Here is an 18,879-nt window from a genome sequence, read left to right on the forward strand (position 1 = left end):
CTTAGGCCCTAATCAGATCCATTGCTTTTGTTTCCAGGTATCTCTTCTGAGAGGCCTGGTTTCCAATACCATCATATGGGGGATTACTGAGGCACTCATCAGAAAAAATCTCGTCTCCACATAGGAAATGTACTCTTTGGAGCTCTATAAAAACCTCTGTTTAGGAGAATCTTTCAGGGGGCCCCGAATCAAGTGCCCCATTCCAAGGTCTCCATGGACTTAAACCCACATTATGATCTATCCTCGGGAGAGTCCATGTCAACTCAACCCCCTTGGTTTCTCCCCCAGGGCCTGCAGATCAAACCTGCCTTGTTGCTAGGAGACAACTAGAATGGGAGGCGTGCTGCCCAGGCATCCATCCTTAGAACCCTACTCTGGAGTCGTTCCATATGGGACATCCTAGAGCCATCCAACAGGTCTCAAGTGTCCCACAGAAGGAATCTTTGCAGTCTGGAGCATCTCACAACTCCCACTGTGGGTAAATCTACATGGCCTCTTGAGATGCTCCACTTTATAAAGGGGCCATCATGGACAGAAACTCCAACCTGAGTAAACATCTGATATTCGCTCTGGCTTCAGGTGCATGAGATCTTGATTCAGCTCTGCAGAGTGTGCCTTCTGTGCCCTCACCCCAAAAATTAAGCCTAGCTTGTGTTCTCAGACTACCGTCCTCACACCCCTGGCCCAAAAGCCCTACAGTTTGGCAATACTGAGGCCACAATGCAGCACTTTGCCTGCCCTCCAGAAGAAAAACGTTGCCCTATGGAGCTACCTAGAAACCCGAATGAGGATCAACTGAATGCCACTCGACTGCACCCAAAATATACAGTCTACCCTGTCTAATGCCCTGTCTGACACAGCATGAGCCCACACCTCCAGACATATGCTCAACAGCTGGCCGCACATTGAGCTCATTGGACCCGTCAGGTCCTTAGGTCTTCATCTCTTCCCAACCTCGGTTTTCGGGTTTCAGAACCTAGACCTAAACTCCAATCACTGTCCAGGGGTGAACGTGATGCAGAAATCAGAACTCTTCCTTTGCCATGGCCGGAAAACCCTTGTGGTGGTTGGCATATTCTCCAACGTGCAGTGTAGGAAAATCCAGCGTGGCCCATGAGGCCCTTCCCATGCTTGAGGGCCTTTTTGGGCACAAATAGGCATTGTAACCCTCAGCATGAGCCCTGTCCTCAAGGAAGGCCTCTCAGTGTCTGAATCAAGAGCCCACATATTGGACTTGCCATGCCCCTAGGCCCCCAAACTTAAACAGAGGTGGGGTTGTCCAGTTGTCCCTCCCAAGGACTCTGCTCTGGAATCCCTCTTTTATTGGGACACATGAGGTACAAAAAATAAAATAAAAAAAAAAAAAAACAGAAAGGACTCCTCCCATCCCACAGAATGTACCCAAACTCTTGGGATCGGGTCAAATCCTCAGAGAAGGAAAGCCGTCCACAACCCATGAGGCCACGCCAGCATTCCACCCACATTGTTGACAAAAATCCAGAGACAAAACCTGAGCAAGCACCTCAAACTCACCCTTTTTCATATCCCGAAGTGTTATCATGGTCTGTAGATTGGGCGTGCCATACCTATGTCCCCAATCCTAAGCGGAGTTTTGTGTTTTCAGACTTGTGTCCCCACAGGCCTGGCCCCCACACACCCTCAAGGCTGGGCCCCTAGAGCCAAACTCAGAACTGTGCCTGCCCTCTCCAGGGGATTTCTGCCCATTCCATTGACCACAACCCTATAGATTAGGAGAAACTCCAAAGTCCCGAGGCCATCCCAATAGTGTTGGCTGCCCAGGACAAACAGGGGCGATCTGACACAAGCTGAGCAACTACCTCCCCACAGATCCGTAGACACGTATCCCCAGGAAAGAGATTGAACCGGACAGGCACCTAGGCCCTAATCATATCCATTGCTTTTGTTTCCAGGCATCTCTCCTCAGAGGCCTGGTTTCCAATACCAGCATATGGGAGATTCCTTAGGCACTCATCAAAACAATTCTCTTCTCCACATAGGAAACGTACTCTTTAGAGCTCCATCAAAACCTCCGGTTATGAACATCCCTCAAGGCCCCGGATCAAGCACCCCATTCCCAGGTCTCCATGGACACAAATGCACATTATGACCCATCCTCAACTCACCCATTTCAACACACCCGCCTCGGTTGCTCCCCTAGATCCAGCAGATCGAACTTGCCTTGGCGCTATGAGACACCTGGAATGGGAGGCAGGCTGCCCAGGCATCCATACTTAGAACCCTGCTCTGGATAACTTCCTTATGGGATGTCCTGGAGCCATCCAACAGGTCTCGACTGTCCCACAGAAGGAATCCTTGCGGTTTGGAGCATCTCACAACTCCAATAGTGGGTAAACCCCCATGGCCTCATAATGCCCCCCCTTCATTAAGGGGCCAACATGGACAGAAACTCCAACCTGAGCCAAAGTCTGATCCTCGACCTGACTTCAGACGCGTGAGATCTCAATTCAGCTCTGCAGAGTGTGCCTGCCATGTCCTTGCCCCAAAACCTAAGTCTAGCTTGTGTTCTCAGACTTCCGTCCTCACTCTCCTGGCCCACAAGCCCTCCAGTTTGGGAATTCCAAAGCCACAATGCAGCAATCTGCCTGCCCTCCAGAAGAAAAACTTTGCCCTATGATGCTAAGAAACCCCAAATGATTATCTAATGCATGCCACTCGACTGTAAAGCAATTATACAGCCTACCCTGTATACTAATGCCCTATCTGGCACAGCCTGAGACCAGACATCCCAAACGACACCCAGACAGCTGGCCCCAACCTGGACACATAGGACCCGCTATGGCTGTAGGTCGTCATCTCTTCCCAACCTCGGTTTTCAGGCTTCAGAACCTAGACCTTATCTCCAATCACTGCCCAGGGGTGAACGTGATGCAGAAATTAGAATTCCTCCTTCCCCATGGCCAGAAACATTGTGGTTGGCATGTTGTCCAACGTTCAATGTGGGAAAACCTGCATTGTCAGAAAGGCCACGCCAGTGCTTGAGGGCCGCCTAGGGCACAGACATGCATTGTGACCTGCAGCGTGAGTCCCGTATTAAAGTAACGCTCTCAGTGGCTGGACCAAGATCCCGCATATGGGGCTTGTCATATCCATAGGCCTTAACCAGAGGGCGAGTATTCCAGTTGTCAGTACCCACTGCTATGCTCTAGAATCCCTCTAGAATCCCTCTACTGGGGGGACACATGAAGCAGAAAACAGGACTCTTCCCTTCCCACAGAATGACCCCAAACTCCTGGTGGCTGGACAAACTACCAGAGAGGGAGACTTCTACGACCCATGAGGCAACTCCTACATTAAACGGCCATTGTGGACAAAATATCCAGAGACAAAAGCCTGAGTGACTGCCTCCCTCTCACCCTTCTTTCATATCCAGAGGAGCTCCCCTCACGGACTGTAGATCAGGCCTGCCATAACCTCGGCCCCAAACCTGAGCTGAGTTTGGGTTTTTGGATGTCTGTCTGCACAGCCATGGCCCACACAGCCTCCAGGCTGGGGTCTCTGGAGCCACACCACAGAACTGTGCCTGCTCTCTCCTAAGAAACTGCCCGTTCCATTGGCCACAACTCTACAAAATAGTAGAAACCTCAAGTCCCCAAGGACATCCCACTACCACAAGCTGCACTGGACAAACAGGGGCATTATGACACAAGCTGAGCAACTACTACCTCCATGCAGACACACAGACAGATATCCGCAAAGACAGAAGATTGAACCAGACAGGCCCCTAGGCCCTATTATTAACTCTTGCTTTGGTGTCCAGGTATCACTCTTCAGAGGCCTGGGTTCGAAGACCAGCATATGGGGCTTTCCTGAGGCACCAGACAGAACACCTCTCATCTCCACATGGGAAGCTTCCTTGTTGGAGCTGTGTCAAACCCTTCGGGTTGGAGAATCCTGCAGAGTCCCTTAGCTACTGCCACATTCCAAGGTCTCCATGGCCACCAACCCACATTATGACTCATCCTTAGGAGAGTCCATTTAAACTCAGCCTTCTGGGTAGCTCATCCAAGAGCCCGCATATTGAGCGTGCCTTGTCTCGACCAGGCAATGGGAAGGTGAGTTGGCGTTTCTCGGCATCCATGCTTAGGCCCCTGCTCTCGAGTCTTTCTGTATGGGGCATCCTGGAACCATCCAATAGTACTCGACTGTCCTGAAGAAGGAAACTTTGAAGTTTGGAGCAGCTCACAACTCCTAGCGTAGGGAAACCTCCCTGGCCTCATGACGCCCCCACCCCCCTTCAGGAAGGGGCCGTCATGGACACAAACTCAAGCTTGAGGCAACATCTGATACTCGCCCTGACCTCAGATGCAGGAGATCTCGATTCAGCCTCTGCAGAGTGGGCCTGCCATGCTCTTGGCTCCAAACCTCGTGCTAGCTTGTGTGTTTTCAGTCTTCCTTCCTCACACTCCTGGCAAACATGCCCTCAAGACTTGGAATTCTGGAACCACAATGCAGCTCTATGTTGGCCCTCCAGAAGAAAAACGTTGTTCTATGGGGATCTCCAGAAACCCCAAATGAGGATCAACCTGCTCGGTTCTCAACCTCACCCCAATTGGATTGTTCGGCTAGTCCATTCATCCCTCCCCAGAGCTCTACTTTGGAATCCCTCTTTTGGTGGGACACCTGAGGTAACAAAACTAACAAAAAACTAACAAAACTAACAAAACTAAAAGGACTCCTCCCATCCTTCAGATTGACCCAAAACAATTGGGATTGGACCAAATTCACAGAGAGGAAGTCTCGTCCATGGCCCATGAAGCCTCCCCGATATTCCACAGCCATCATTGACAACAAATCCAGATACAAAAGCCTGAGCAAGCGCCTCACACTCGCTCTTTCGTCGATTCCCAAAGAGTTCTCCTCACGGTCTGTAGATCGGGCCTGCCATACCTACGTCCTAAACCTAAGCCGAGTTTGTGTTTTCAGACTTCTGTCTCCACATTCCTGGCCCACAGACCCTTCAGTCTGAGGCCCCTGGAGCCACACATCAGGACTGTGCCTGTCCATACCACGGGAATTCTGCCCATTCCATTGTCCACAATCGTACAAATTAGGAAAAAACCTCCAGAGTCCCCAAGGACATCCCAATAATGTAGGCCGCCCAGGACAAACAAGGGTCATCTGAAACCAGCTGAGCATCTACCTCTACTCAGCGTAGATGGATGTCCCCATAGAAGAAGATTGAATCAGACAGGCCCCTAGGCCTTAATCAGATTCATTGCATTAGTTTACAGGTATCTCTCCTCAGAGGCCTCGTTTCCAATATTAGCATACGGGGATTTCATGAGGCATCAATCAGAACAAATCTCGTCTCCACATCGGAAAATTATCCTTTGAAGATGTCTCAAAACCTCCAGTTAGGAGAATCCTTCAGGGCCTGTGTGCCACTGCCCCATTACAAGGTCTCCATGGACAGAAATCCACATTAGAACCCATGCGCAGGAAATTCCATTTCAACTCAGCTCCCTTGGTTGCTCCCCCAGAGCGAGCAGACTGAACCTGTCTGGTCACTAGGAGACAATTGGAATGCGAGGCGGGCTGCCCAACCATCCATCCTTAGAGCTCTGCTCTGGCATCGTTCCGTATGGGATGTCGGGGAGCCATTCAACAGGTCTCAAATGTCCAGCAGAAGGAATCCTTGAGTTTTTGGAGCATCTCACAACTCCCAACCTGGGAAAATCTAGATGGCTTTGTGATGCCCCCCATTTATGAAGGGGAAATCATGGACAGGAACTCCAACCTAAGCCAACATCTGATCTTCGCCCTGAATTCAGATGCATGAGATCTCGATGCAGCTCTGCAGAGTGTGCTTTCCTTGCGCTTGCCCTGAAACCTATGTCTAGCTTGTGTTCTCAGACTTCCGTCCTCACACTCTTGGCCCCCAAGCCCTCACATTTGGCAATTCGGGACACAAAATGCAGAATTCTACCTGCCTTCCAGAAGAAAAATTTTGCCCTATGGAGTTTCTCACAAAAACCAAATGAGAATAGACATACACGGCACTCGAATGTACCCAAATTAGATAGTCTAACCTGGCCACTAATACACTGTCTGATACAGAGTGAGACCGGACCTCCTGATCAACACCGAGACAGCTGACCTCACACTGAGAACATCAGACCCACCATGGCCTTAGCTCTTTACCTCTTCCCAACCTTACTTTTCAGGCTTCAGAACTTAGACCTTAACTCCAAGCCCGGACAAGGGTTGAATGTGATACAGAAATCAGAACTCTTCCTTACCCATGGCAAGGAACCGTGTGGTTGGCATGTTGTCCAACGTTCAGTGTAGGAGAAACCACCATTCACCCTGAGGCCCCACCATTCTTGAGTGCGACGAGGGCATAAACACGCATTGTGACCCTCAGAGTGAGTCCTGTCCTCTAGTAAGTCCTCTCAGTGGCTGGACCATTAGATGTCATATGGGCTTGACATGTTCCTAGGCCCCAATTTTTAACCAGATTTCTGGTTGTCCAGTCGCCCCTCCCCAGGGCTCTACTCTGGAATCCCTAATTTGGTGGGACACCTGAGGTTAAAAAACAAAACAACAACAACAAAAAAACAGACTTCTTCCATCCCACATAATGACCCCAAACTCTTTGGAGGGGGCCAAACTCCCAGAGAGTAAGACTCGTCCATTTCCCATGAAGTCACCCTGAAATTTCACGACCATGAGTGGCACGATATCCAGAGACAAAAACTTGATTAAGAGCCTCACACTCGCCCTTTTTTTAATATCCCGAAGAGTTCTCCTCATGATCTATAGATCAGTCCTGCCATTCCTATGACCCGAAAAAGAAGCCGAGTTTGTGTTTTCAGACAATGGTCCAAACAGCCCTGGCCTACACACCCTACAGGCTCAGGCCCCTGGAGCCAAACCTGAGGAATGTACTTGCCCTATCCAAGGGAATTGAGTGTGCCCTCTGCAATGGCCACAACCCTACTAATAGGATAAAACTCCAATGTGCCTGAGGCCATCCAAATAGTGGTGGCTTCCCAGGACAAACAGGGGCAATCTGAGCCCTTCTGAGCACCTAATTGCATGCAGACTCGTAGACAGATGTCCCCAGAGGTAAAAAGGAACGAACAGGCCCCTGGGCACTAATCGGATCCATTGCTTTGTTTTCCAGGCATCTCTCCTCAGAGGCCTGGATTAAATACCAGCATGTTGACTCACCCATCAGAACAAATCTCCTCTACACATGTGAAACTTGCACGTTGGAGCTGTGTCAAAGCCTCATTTGAGAGGAACACTTCAGGGCTCCAGTGCCACCGCTTCATTCCAAGGTCTCATAGACACAAAAAAACATAAGGACCCATCCGCAGGAGAGTCCATTTCAACTCAGCCCTCAAGTTTGGCAATTCCGGACCCACAATGCAGCACTCTGCCTGCCCTCTAGAAAAAAAAAATTGCCTAATGAGCTGCCCAGGCACCTTAAATGAGGATAAACCTACACTGCACTCGACTGTACCCAAATTATATAGTATAACATGGGCACTAATGCACTCTCTGACACAACCTGAGCCCGGACCTCCTGAACAACACCTAGAGTGCAGACGGCACACTGAGCGCATCAGGCCCGCCATGGCCGTCGGTTATCATCTCTTTCTTACCTCAGTTTTCAGGCTTCCAAAACTAGATCTTATCTCCAATCACTCCAAGGGGTGAGTGTGATGCAGAAATCAGAACTCCTCCTTTCCCATGGCAAGAAAACTTGTGGTTGGCATGTTGTCCAACGTTCAGTGTAGGAGAAACCAGCATTCACACTGAGGCCCCGCCCATTCCTGAGTGCTACGAGGTCATATACACGCATTGTGACCCTCAGCGTGAGTCCTGTCCTCTAATAAGTCCTGTCAGTGGCTGGACCATTAGATGTCATAATGGGCTTGACATGTCCCTAGGCCCCCAATTTTTTAACCAGATTTCTGGTTGTCCAGTCGCCCCTCCCCAGGGCTCTACTCAGGAATCCCTAATTTGGTGGGACACCTGAGGTTAAAAACAAAACAAAACAAACAACAACAAAAAAACGGACTTATTCCATCCCACAGAATGACCCCAAACTCTTTAGACGGGGCCAAACCCCCAGAGAGTAAGACTCGTCCATTTCCCATGAAATGGTCACCCGGAAATTTCACCACCATGAGTGACACGATATCCAGAGACAAAAACTTGATTAAGAGCCTCACACTCGCCCTTTTTTTAATATCCCGAAGAGTTCTCCTCATGATCTATAGATCAGTCCTGCCATACCTATGACCCGAAAACAAGCTGAGTTTGTGTTTTCAGACAACTGTCCAAACAGCCCTGGGCTACACACCCTACAGCTCAGGCCCCTGGAGCCAAACCTGAGGAATGTACTTGCCCTCTCCAAGGGATTTCTATGTGCCCATTCCAATGGACACAACCCTACTAATAGGATAATCCTCCAAAGTCCCTGAAGCCATCCCAATAGTGGTGGCTTCCAGGACAAACAGGGGCAATCTGAGCCCATCTGAGCACCTACCTGTACTCAGACCCGTAGACTGATGTCCCCAGAGGGAGAAAGGAACGAACAGGCCCCTAAGCACTAATCGGATCCATTGCGTTGGTTTCCAGGCATCTCTCCTCAGAGGCCTGGATTTCAATACTAGCATATTGTTGTTTTTCTTGACTCACCCATAAGAACAAATCTCCTCTACACATGGGAAACTTGCACGTTTGAGCTGTGTCAAAGCCTGTGTTTAGGAGAAACCTTCAGGACCATTGCCACTGCTTCATTCCAAGGTCTTCATAGACACAAAAACATATTAGGACCCATCCACAGGAGAGTCCATTTCAACTCAGCCTCCTCGGTTGCTCCCCCAGATCCAGCAGATCTAACATGTCTTGTTGCTAGGAGACAATTGGAATGCGAGGTGGGCTACCCAGCCATCCATCCTTAGAACCCTGCTCAGAATCGTTGGCCTGGAGCCAACCAACAGGTCTCAATTGTCCTGCAGCAGAATCTTAGCAGTTGGGAGCTTCTCACAACTCCCATCGTGGGAAATCCCCCATGGCCTCGTGATCCCTCCCCCTTCATGAAGGGGCCATCAGGGACAGAATCTCCAACCTCAGCGATCGTCTGATCATCACCCTGACTTCAGAAGCACGAGATCTCGATTCAGGTCTGTAGATTGTGCCTGCCATGTCCTCACCCAGAAACCTAAGCCTAGCTTGTGTTCTCAGACTTTCGTCCTCAGACTACGGGCCCACAAGTCCTCCAGTTTGGCAATCCAAAACTACAATGCAACACTCTGCCTGCCCTCCAGAAGAAAAACATTGTCCTCTGGGGCTACCCAGAAACCCCAAATGAGGATCAACCTGCACGCCACTTGGCAGTAACCCAAATATATAGGCTGACCTGGGCACTGATGCCCTTTCACACACAACCGGAGCCTGGACCTCCTGGCCACACCCAGACAGCTGGCCGCACTCTGAGCACATTGGGCCCGCGATGGCCTTAGGTCATAATCTCTTCTCAACCTCGATTTTCAGGCTTCAGAACCTATAACTTATCTCAAACCACTGCCCATGATTGAAAATGATGCAGAAATCAGAACTCTATCCCCATGGCAAGAAACCTTGTGGTTGCCATGTTGTCCAACGTTCAGTGTAGTTGAAACCAGTGTTGCCCATGAGGCCCCCGCCCATGCTCCCGGGCCACATTGGTCACAAACACACATTGTGACCCTCAGCCTGAGCCCAGTCCTCAAGTAAGGCCTCTCAGTGGCTGGACCCTGAGCCCACATATGGGGCTTGCCATGCCCCGGGCCCCAATTTTTAACCATAGTTCGCTTTGTCCCTTCACTCTTCCCTAGGGCTCTGCTTTGGAATTCCTCTTTTGGTGGGACACCTGAGGTAACAAACCTGAAAGGAGTCCTCCCATCCCACAGAATGACGAAAAACAATTGGGATCGGGCCAAATCCACAGAGAGGAAGATTCATCCATGGCCCAAGAGGTCTCCCCGACATTCCACGGCCATCGCTGATACAAAATCCAGAGACAAAAGCCTGATCAAGCGCCTCAGACTCGCTGTGTTTTTCTTCATATCCTGAAGAGTTTCTTCTCATGGTTTGTCGATCGGGCCCGCCATACCTACATCCGCAAACCTAAGCTGAGTTTTGTGTTTTTAGACTTCTGTCCTCAATGTCCTGGGCAACACACACTCCAGACTGGGCCCCTGGAGACACACATTAGGACTGCGCCTACCCAATCCATGGGAATTCTGCCCATTCCATTGTCCCAAACCGTACAAATTAGGAGAGCCTCCAAAGTCCCCCAATAGTGTAGGTCGTCCGGCACAAACAAGGGCGGTCTGAGACCAGCTGAGCATCTACCTCCACTCATTCCATAGATGGATGTCCCCAGAGAAGAAGATTGAACCAGACAGGACCCTAGGCCATAATCGGATCCATTGCTTTGGTTTACAGGCATGTCTCCTCCAAAGCCTGGATTCCAATACTAGCATAGGGGTTTTTCCAGAGGCACCCATCAGAAAAAAATCTCGTCTCCACAAGGAAACTTGTGCATGGGAGCTATGTCAAAAGCTTAGGAGTATACTTCAGGGTCCTGGTGCCACCGCCTCATTCCCAGGCCCTCAGGGACACAAACACACATTAGGACCCAGGAAAGTCCATTTCATCTCAGCCACCCAGGTTGCTCCCGCAGAGCCATCAGATCTAAATTGTCTTGTTGCTAGGAGACAATTGGAATGCGAGGTGCGCTTCCCAGGCATCCATCCTCGAACGGTGCCCTGGAGTCATTCCATATGGTATGTCCTGGACCTGTCCAACAGGTCTCAATTGTCCCGCAGAAGGAATCCTTGAAGGGGGCATCCCACAACTCCCAACGCGGGAAAACCTCCATGGCCTCGAGATTCCGCTCCCTTCATTAAGGGGCCGTCATGCACAGAAACTCCAACCTGAGCCAACGTCTGATCCTCGCCCTTACATAAGATGCATGAGATCTTGCTTCCAATGTGCAGTGGGTACCTGCCGTGCCCTCGCCCTGAAACCCAAGTCTAGCTTGTGTTCTCAGACTTCGGTCCTCACTCTCCTGGCCCCGAAGCCCTCAAGTTTGGCAATTCCGGACCCACAATGCAGCACTCTGCCTGCCCTATAGAAAGAAAAAATATTGCCTAATGAGCTGCCCAGGCAGCTTAAATGAGGATCAACCTACACGGCACTCGAATGTACCCAAATTATATAGTCTAACCTGGGCACTAATGCACTTTCTGACACAACCTGAGCCCGGAACTCCTGACCAACACCCAGACAGCTGACCGCACACTGAGCACATCAGACCAGCCATGACCTTAGGTCATCATCTCTTCCCTACCTCAGTTTTCAGGCTTCAGAACCTAGACCTTATCTCCAATCCCTGCCCAGGGGTGAGTGTGATGCAGAAATCAGAACTCCTCCTTACCCATGGAAAGAAACCTTGTGGTTGGCATGTTGTCCAACGTTCAGTGTAGGAGAAACCAGCATTCATCCTGAGGCCCCGCCCATTCGTGAGTGCAACGAGGGCATAAACATGCATTGTGACCCTCAGCGTGAGTCCTGTCCTCTAGTAAGTCCTCTTAGGGACTGGACCATTAGATGTCATAATGGGCTTGACATGTGCCTAGGCCCCAATATTTAACCAGATTTCTGGTGGTCCAGTCGCCCCTCCCCAGGGCTCTACTCTGGAATCCCTCATTTGGTGGGACACCTGAGGTTAAAAAAAACAAAACAAAACAAAACAACAACAAGAAAACGGACTTATTCCATCCCTCAGAATGACCCCAAACTCTTTGGACGGGGCCACACCTCCAGAGAGTAAGACTCGTCCATTTCCCATGAAGTCACCCGGAAATTTCATGAACATGTTGTGACACGATATCCAGAGACAAAAACGTGAGCAAGAGCCTCACACTCGCCCATTTTTCATATCCCGAAGAGTTCTCCTCATGGTCTGTAGATCAGTCCTGCCATACCTATGACCCGAAACATAAGCCGAGTTTTTGTTCTCAGACAACGGTCCAAACAGCCCTGGCCTACACGCCCTACAGCTCAGGCCCCTGGAGCCAAACCTGAGGACTGTACTTGCCCTCTCCAAGGGATTTATGTGTGCCCATTCCAATGGCCACAACCCTACTAATAGGATAATCCTCCAAAGTCCCTGAGGCCATCTCAATAGTGGTGGCTTCCCAGGACAAACAGGGGCAATCTGAGCCCGTCTGAGCACCTACCTGCACTCAGACCCATAGACTGATGTCCCCAGAGGGAAAAAAGAACGAACAGACCCCTAGGCACTAATCGGATCCATTGCTTTGGTTTCCAGGCATCTCTCCTCAGAGGCCTGGATTTCAATACCAGAATATGGCTGGTGCGTCCACTGGATTGCTAGATGAATGAGGCAGAGTCTATGATAGTTAACTCCACTTGCTGCACCTGTATTAACCACCCTTTGGAAATAAGAACCCATATAAATAGGGGCACTTGGCTGGCTCAGTCGGTAGAACATGCGACTCTTGATTTCGGTGTTGTGAGTTCAAGCCCCGCACTGGGTGCAGAGATTACATTTTTTTTTCTTTAAAGATTGTATTTATTTATTTGACAGACAGAGGTCACAAGTAGGCAGAGAGACAGGCAGAGAGAGAGGAGGAAGCAGGCCCCCCACAGAGCAGAGAGCCCAATGTAGGGCTCAATCCCAGGACCGTGGGATCATGACCCAAGCCAAAGGCAGAGACTTTAACCCACTGAGACACCCAGGCGCCCCAAGGTGCAGAGATTCCTTAATAAAAATCTGTAAAGGCAGAAGAGAAGGAAGAGGAAGGAGAAGGAGAAGAGCCCCTGATAATTCAAGTCAAGCACTAAGCTACTTGGCTAGAAGAAGCCCTTAACCCACCCACAACCTTTGCCCCCCTTCCCCAGCCGGAGGAGGGGCTCAGACTAATTTACTCATATGTATATTATTATTTTTAATATTTTACTTAGTTATTTGACAGAGAGAGAGAGAGAGAGAGATCACAAATAGGCAGAGAGGCAGGTGGGGCTGGGTGGGGGAGGGCAAGGTGAGTAGAGAGTACCATGTGGGGGCAAGCTCCCTTGTGAGTAGAGAGTACCATGTGGGGCTCGATCCCAGAACCCTGGGATCACGACCTGAGCTGAAGGCAGAGGCTTAACTCACTGAGCCACCCAGGCCCCCCTCATCTGTATTCTTGGACGGCCACTGATGCCAGGTCGATTTAAGAGAGGATGAGACTATTGGGTTATGCTGTACTGTTACTATTCCTTAAAGTGTACTTGGGAATAAAATCAATGATGCCATGTGGTACCAAACCATGTAGAGAAATATCCAAGTTCTCAGAGAGGGAACTATCTCTGAGCACCCCCCCCCCCCCCCCCCCCCCCCCCCCGCACCACCATTAGCACAAGGGACCAAAAATTGCGATCAACTCTGTCTCAGATCCTTCTATTCCAAAGCCTCCACTGCACCCTAATTCAGTTTGAAGCGGTTACAGAAGGCAGACCTCTGCCCATGTTCCATAGAAATGGAATGAAGGATTGACCACGGGAAATTATAACAGGGGGAAACATAGCATGTCTGACTCCCTGTTGTTTCTATTCCCTTTTAGCCTACCGGTTAAAAACCTCTGTTTAGGGGCACCTGGGTGGCTCAGTGGGTTAAAACCTCTGCCTTAGGCTCAGGTCATGATCCCAGGGTCCTGGGATCGAGCCCCGTGTTGGGCTCTCTGCTCAGCAGGGAGCCTGCTTCCTCCTCCCTCTCTCTCTGCCTGCCTCTCTGCCTACTTGTGATCTCTATCTGTCAAATAAACTAAATAAAATCTTAAAACACACACACACACACACACACACACACACACACACACACACACACACACCCCTCTGTTTAGCCCTGCATATAGGCATGTTACAGCTAAGATGTACAGAGATTTTCTTTACCATAAACCTACCTCCCCTGAGGAAATAAAAGAATAGCCACAGCATAACTTGGCAGGGGTGGGTGGAGGGGTTGATTGAAACCATGCCCCAGAAAGTAAATGGGCTGATGCTAGCTGAAAGCTTAAAGCCGTTTTTTTCAGAGAAGCCCTGCTGAGCCACCATCTCTTTTCAGGCCTTGCTACCAAATAACTAGGCAGCTCTGCAGATGTCTGGACTGAAGGTCAACTGATGGCTTGCAGCTTATCAACAAGCACGGCCCGGCCCGGATACTCCTTTCCTTACCTGAGAGAAGGAGCCTAAGACCCCATTCCGGTTAGACCAGCTATCACAGCATGCCTAGAGCCCCTTCTCCTCCTCCTAAGGTAGCCTCCTGACCTAAGGGACTCAGTCTTGCCCTCCTTCTCAGGTCAAGTCTCCACCCCAAAGTAAACATGGGGATAGATGGTACATAGTATGTTTCCACACTGTGTAGGCTCCATCTTTCCCCGTGAACAATCGTGAATGTCCCTGTCTTTTTTTTTTTTTTTTTTTCTTTTCTTTTCTTTTTTTTCTTTCTTTTTTTTTTTTTTTTTTTTTTAGATTTTATTTTATTTTTATTTGACAGAGAGGGAGAGATCACAAGTAGGCAAAGAGACAGGAGGAAGCAGGCTCCCCACCAAGGAGAGAGCCCAATGCAGGCCTTGATCCCAGGACCCTGGGATCATGACCTGAGCCGAAGGCAGAGGCTTTTACCCTCTGAGCCACCCAGGCTCCCCCTTGCCCTTTTTTTTTCTTTTGAAGTCTGATTCTATTTAGCAAGTTAGTTAGTTCTTTCAGAGAGAGAGAGAGAGAGAGAGAGAGAGAGAGAGAGCGCGCGCGAGCGCACACGCATGAACACACGAGTGGATGGAGGGACAGAGGGAGAGGGAGGCAGGGAGCCCCAGAGGGGCAGGGCTCAGTCTCAGTACCCTGAGATCATGACCTGAGCTGAAGGCAGACGCTTAATAGACTGAGCCGCCCCTCCTCCATTTTTTTTTTTTTTTTTTTAAATAAAGAGATCAACATCCCATACTTAATGTTTTAAAATTCCATCCATTCATTTTCCATCATCTGTGGACCCAAGGCAGGGGTTGAACTCACGATCATGACTGAGATCAACAGTCATGTGCTCTTCTGACTGAACCAGCCAGGTGTTCCTTCCAGTACATTTTTTGGAACAACCCAGGGATCAAGGCTCAGAGTCACCATTTGCCCAATGAGACCCACACTCACCCCTCTGTGCAGAGGTGCTATCTGTGGAGCTGGTTTAGGGTTCCCCACCTCCCTTTCTTCTTTCAGTGGACAGAAGGTGGCATGTGAAACAGCCAGTGGCTATGTGGGAATGAGACAGAGGGTTGCCTTTGGGAAGCAGGTGGGAGAGGGAGGACCAGTCGGTGGATAATCCATAAACTGTTCATGTCGCTTTAGAGCAGTGGGCTTGCTAGGCCCTGTAACTCGGTGGATGAGTGAGAACTGTCCTCTCTCAGGCCGCTCTTAGCTCTTATCCCTTATCACTCCATGCCTGTGTTTGCCTTCTGACCCCTAAAGACACCACCATCATCATCAGTCCATGAATGTGTTTGGCCTCTGAATCCTAAGACACCACCATCATGTGTTTCATGTCCCTCTCCGACTGACCCCGCCACACCCTCCTGCCTGCACCCCCCACCCTTGGAAGGCTTTAAGGTCTGACGTCATCCTCCACATCCATGATTCCCAAAGGGTTTACTGGCGTTTCCTGGGTTAGGAAAAGGAGGTGCTCTTTCTGCCCCCCCAGATGAGGTAAGCTCTTTCAGACAAGCTCTATCTCCTTCCCCTTTGCCTCCTCCCTCCCCAAGTTTGCAAGCCACAGCCTAAGTGTGGGGGGGATTTGAAGAACGCCATTCAATGGCGAGAAGCCCCAGGCTCTGACTTTAGCAGAAAGCTTTCTGCATTTGAATGAAACGATTGGATTGAATGAGGCCCATTAGAATGGGTCAACCTGAACCTCCCTTCAGCGGCCCTCCCATCCCGGCCCCCGCCCCGCCCTCCCGCCCTCCTGCCCTCCTGCCCTCCTGCCCCCTGCCCCCCCCCCCTCCCCCCCCCCCCCCCCTCCCCCCCCCTCCCCCCCCCCCCCCCCCCCCCCCTCCCCCCCCCCCCCCCCCCCCCCCCCCCCCCCCCCCCCTCCCCCCCTCCCTCCCCCCCCCCCCCTCCCCCCCCCTCCCCCCCCCCCCCCCCTCCCCCTCCCTCCTCCCCCCCCCCCTCCCCTCCCCCTCCTCCCTCCTCCCCCCCCCCCCCCCCCCCTCCCTCCTCAGGTCGAATTGGGAGCAGTAGGCTGGGGGTGGGGGATGGTGGGAGGGGGGGTGCTGTTCATCCTAAGTAGTGAACTAGGCCCCAGGTCCCTAGGGAAAAAATCACCCTCGGGTGATACCAGATGAGTTGGTATCTCGGGCAAAGTGGTCAAACTGTTGGCAAGATTATCTGTGGATGAGGGGAAATTTTTTTCTGGGATCTTGCTCACATATACGTCCCTGGCTGAGAAGAGGGCAGGGGGGGAGCCCTGGTGGGGGGGAGGTGGACCCAGATCTGGAGCTCTCTGGACTATAGCTAGTGCCTGCCCGGGTTGGGGGGGGGGGGGGGGGGGGGGGGGGCTGAGGGTGGTGGGGTCTGCTCGTGCTGACTTCTGCGGCTCAGTTCATTCTGGGAACCTTCTGTTTTTTCTGTGGAGGTGCCAAGTGCCAGGTGCCAGGTGCTGCGATGGCCAAAGCTAAACTCTTCTCTTTGCCTCGTTCTTAAAAGGCCGGATTCTCCTATTTTCTTGGTAAAGGGACTGAGCCGCACCCTCCCATCCTCCCAGACACCTGGTGCAAATACTTCCACTTGAAGAGTTCTTTCACCTTGCTCAGAAAGTACACAAACTACACCCACCGCCCACACCCATCCCGTTGCTGCAAATACCCAAGACCAACCAACAGAAATCCAGCTGGTCTTCTTCAGCCCAATGTACTTTAGAGAGTCACTCTCTTCAACACACCTTAGTCTCAAGGACAGGCTGCTGTCTCCCTTTCTCTGGCACAATTCCATCCAGGGATGAGCCTCATACTGTATCTGCAAGATACACTGGTCCTGTGAGCTGGGGACAGCATACAACACTCACCGGATGATAGCACCATACCTTTGGAATGACGTCCATACCTAAGCATGGTGTCTGGAAATCTTCGACATTTGTGGGTCTCCGATGAGATCATTGCTTGGGAAACTCCAGCATCTAGAGCCAATCTTGTCTATGTTCTTCTTACCCTTACTTGCCCTTACCGTTCGCCTGATATTTTGCCCGATTGTTTAAGGAGAGATTAGATCCCTTCTGGCAAGAGCTGAATCTGAATCCTCTGCTCACCTCACAATAGAAAAGAATATGCACAGGCCCGCACCCATCTTCTCCTTCTCCACCATGTCAATGAAAAAATGTGGGCCTCCCTCCGTCCCTCCGTCCCTCCGTCCTGTCAAAACCCAAACCTGAGATAAGGTTTAGATGTAAAGGAAACCAGAGTACACTTCTGGGCCAGCGTAGGAGGATGGAGTGTGAGGGTAGCTCTCCGTGGGGAAGGGGCCGCCACGCCACCGCAACCCAAGACACAGGACCACGGCAGAGTATGAGGAGATCCTTATGGCCTTAAGGGGTGCAGGATAGCCTGTGAATCCTTTTCCAGGGAAGAAAGCGGCCACGCAAGACAGTGCAAAACACCTTTCCGCAGTGTCTGCTGCTGATGCTAGGAGTTCTGTCCTCAGAGGTGGTACTGCTTTAGTACCACTTAAAGTTTTAAGAGAAAAGGGGTCAGGGGGACTCCGTGGCACGCGAACATCATTCCGTCCTTCCACTCATCTTCATAAGCTCATCGTGGAGAGCGATAACGCCGTACAAGGGAGCAGAGCGCCGATTGGTGGAAGTACATGGGCGAGCCCCCAAAACATGACGCTAAGAAAAAGGAACCAGAGAGCCAGGGGTGGCATAGTGCCTTGGGATTCCAGGGGTAGGAAGAAGGCAGCCGCAATATCCCAGTCCTAGGCGGGGGGTGGCGGGGGGGGGGGTGGGGGGGTGGCGGGGGTAGATTCGGAGGCTGTTGGGGGAGACCGGTGAAGAGAGTCAGGGGTAGGGGGAGGGGGGGCGCGGGTGGGAAGGGGTGTTTCTTTTCGAAGGGATGGGAACGTTCTGGAAATGGCGGCAGGGTTGCGCATCTTTGTGAGTAACCTTAGGGGAAAAAAAAGGCAACGGAGCTGTGTACTTTGAAGAGTATGTGAGTTATGGAGTGCGAATTTTACTTCCACTTTGAAAATGTGAGGGAAATGTGTAGGTAGACGGAGCGGGGGGCGGTAAGTAGTCCGGTCCCTTGGGAAGGAGGGAGGCGAACAGGGCGGGTGGTCGGCCTGTGTCCCTGTCTCGTCTCCTTCCCTTCCCTTCCCTTCCCTTCCCTTCCCTTCCCTTCCCTTCCCTTCCCTTCCCTTCCCTTCCTTCCTCCTTCCTTCCGTCCTTCCTCCCTCTCTCCCTAGCCATCCTTGCGTGCCTGCTTGCGTGCCTGCGTGTGCGCGCGCACGCACGCATCCCTCCACTCTGTGGATCCACGCAGACATTCAAAAACGGGGGGGGGGGGGGGCCCGCAGGGAGTGGACGTGTAGGATACTGGGCATGCATAGTATTCTGAGAGCTTGTGTGCGTTACCCTGACTAATCACCTCTGAGAGTGGACAGAGTCTGTGGGCGGCCAGCACATGCCTGGGTGCTGGGATTCGGCAGAGACTCCAAGCCAACGTAGTCCAGGCGGGAGGAGTGGAAAAGCGTTCTGCAGGTGAAAGGGTAGGGTCCCATGATAGGTTGTGGGTC

This window comes from Mustela putorius, unplaced genomic scaffold, assembly GCF_011764305.1.
Source record: "Mustela putorius furo isolate JIRA1106 unplaced genomic scaffold, ASM1176430v1.1 tig00003905_pilon_pilon_pilon, whole genome shotgun sequence".
NCBI classification, from domain to species: Eukaryota; Metazoa; Chordata; class Mammalia; order Carnivora; family Mustelidae; genus Mustela; species Mustela putorius.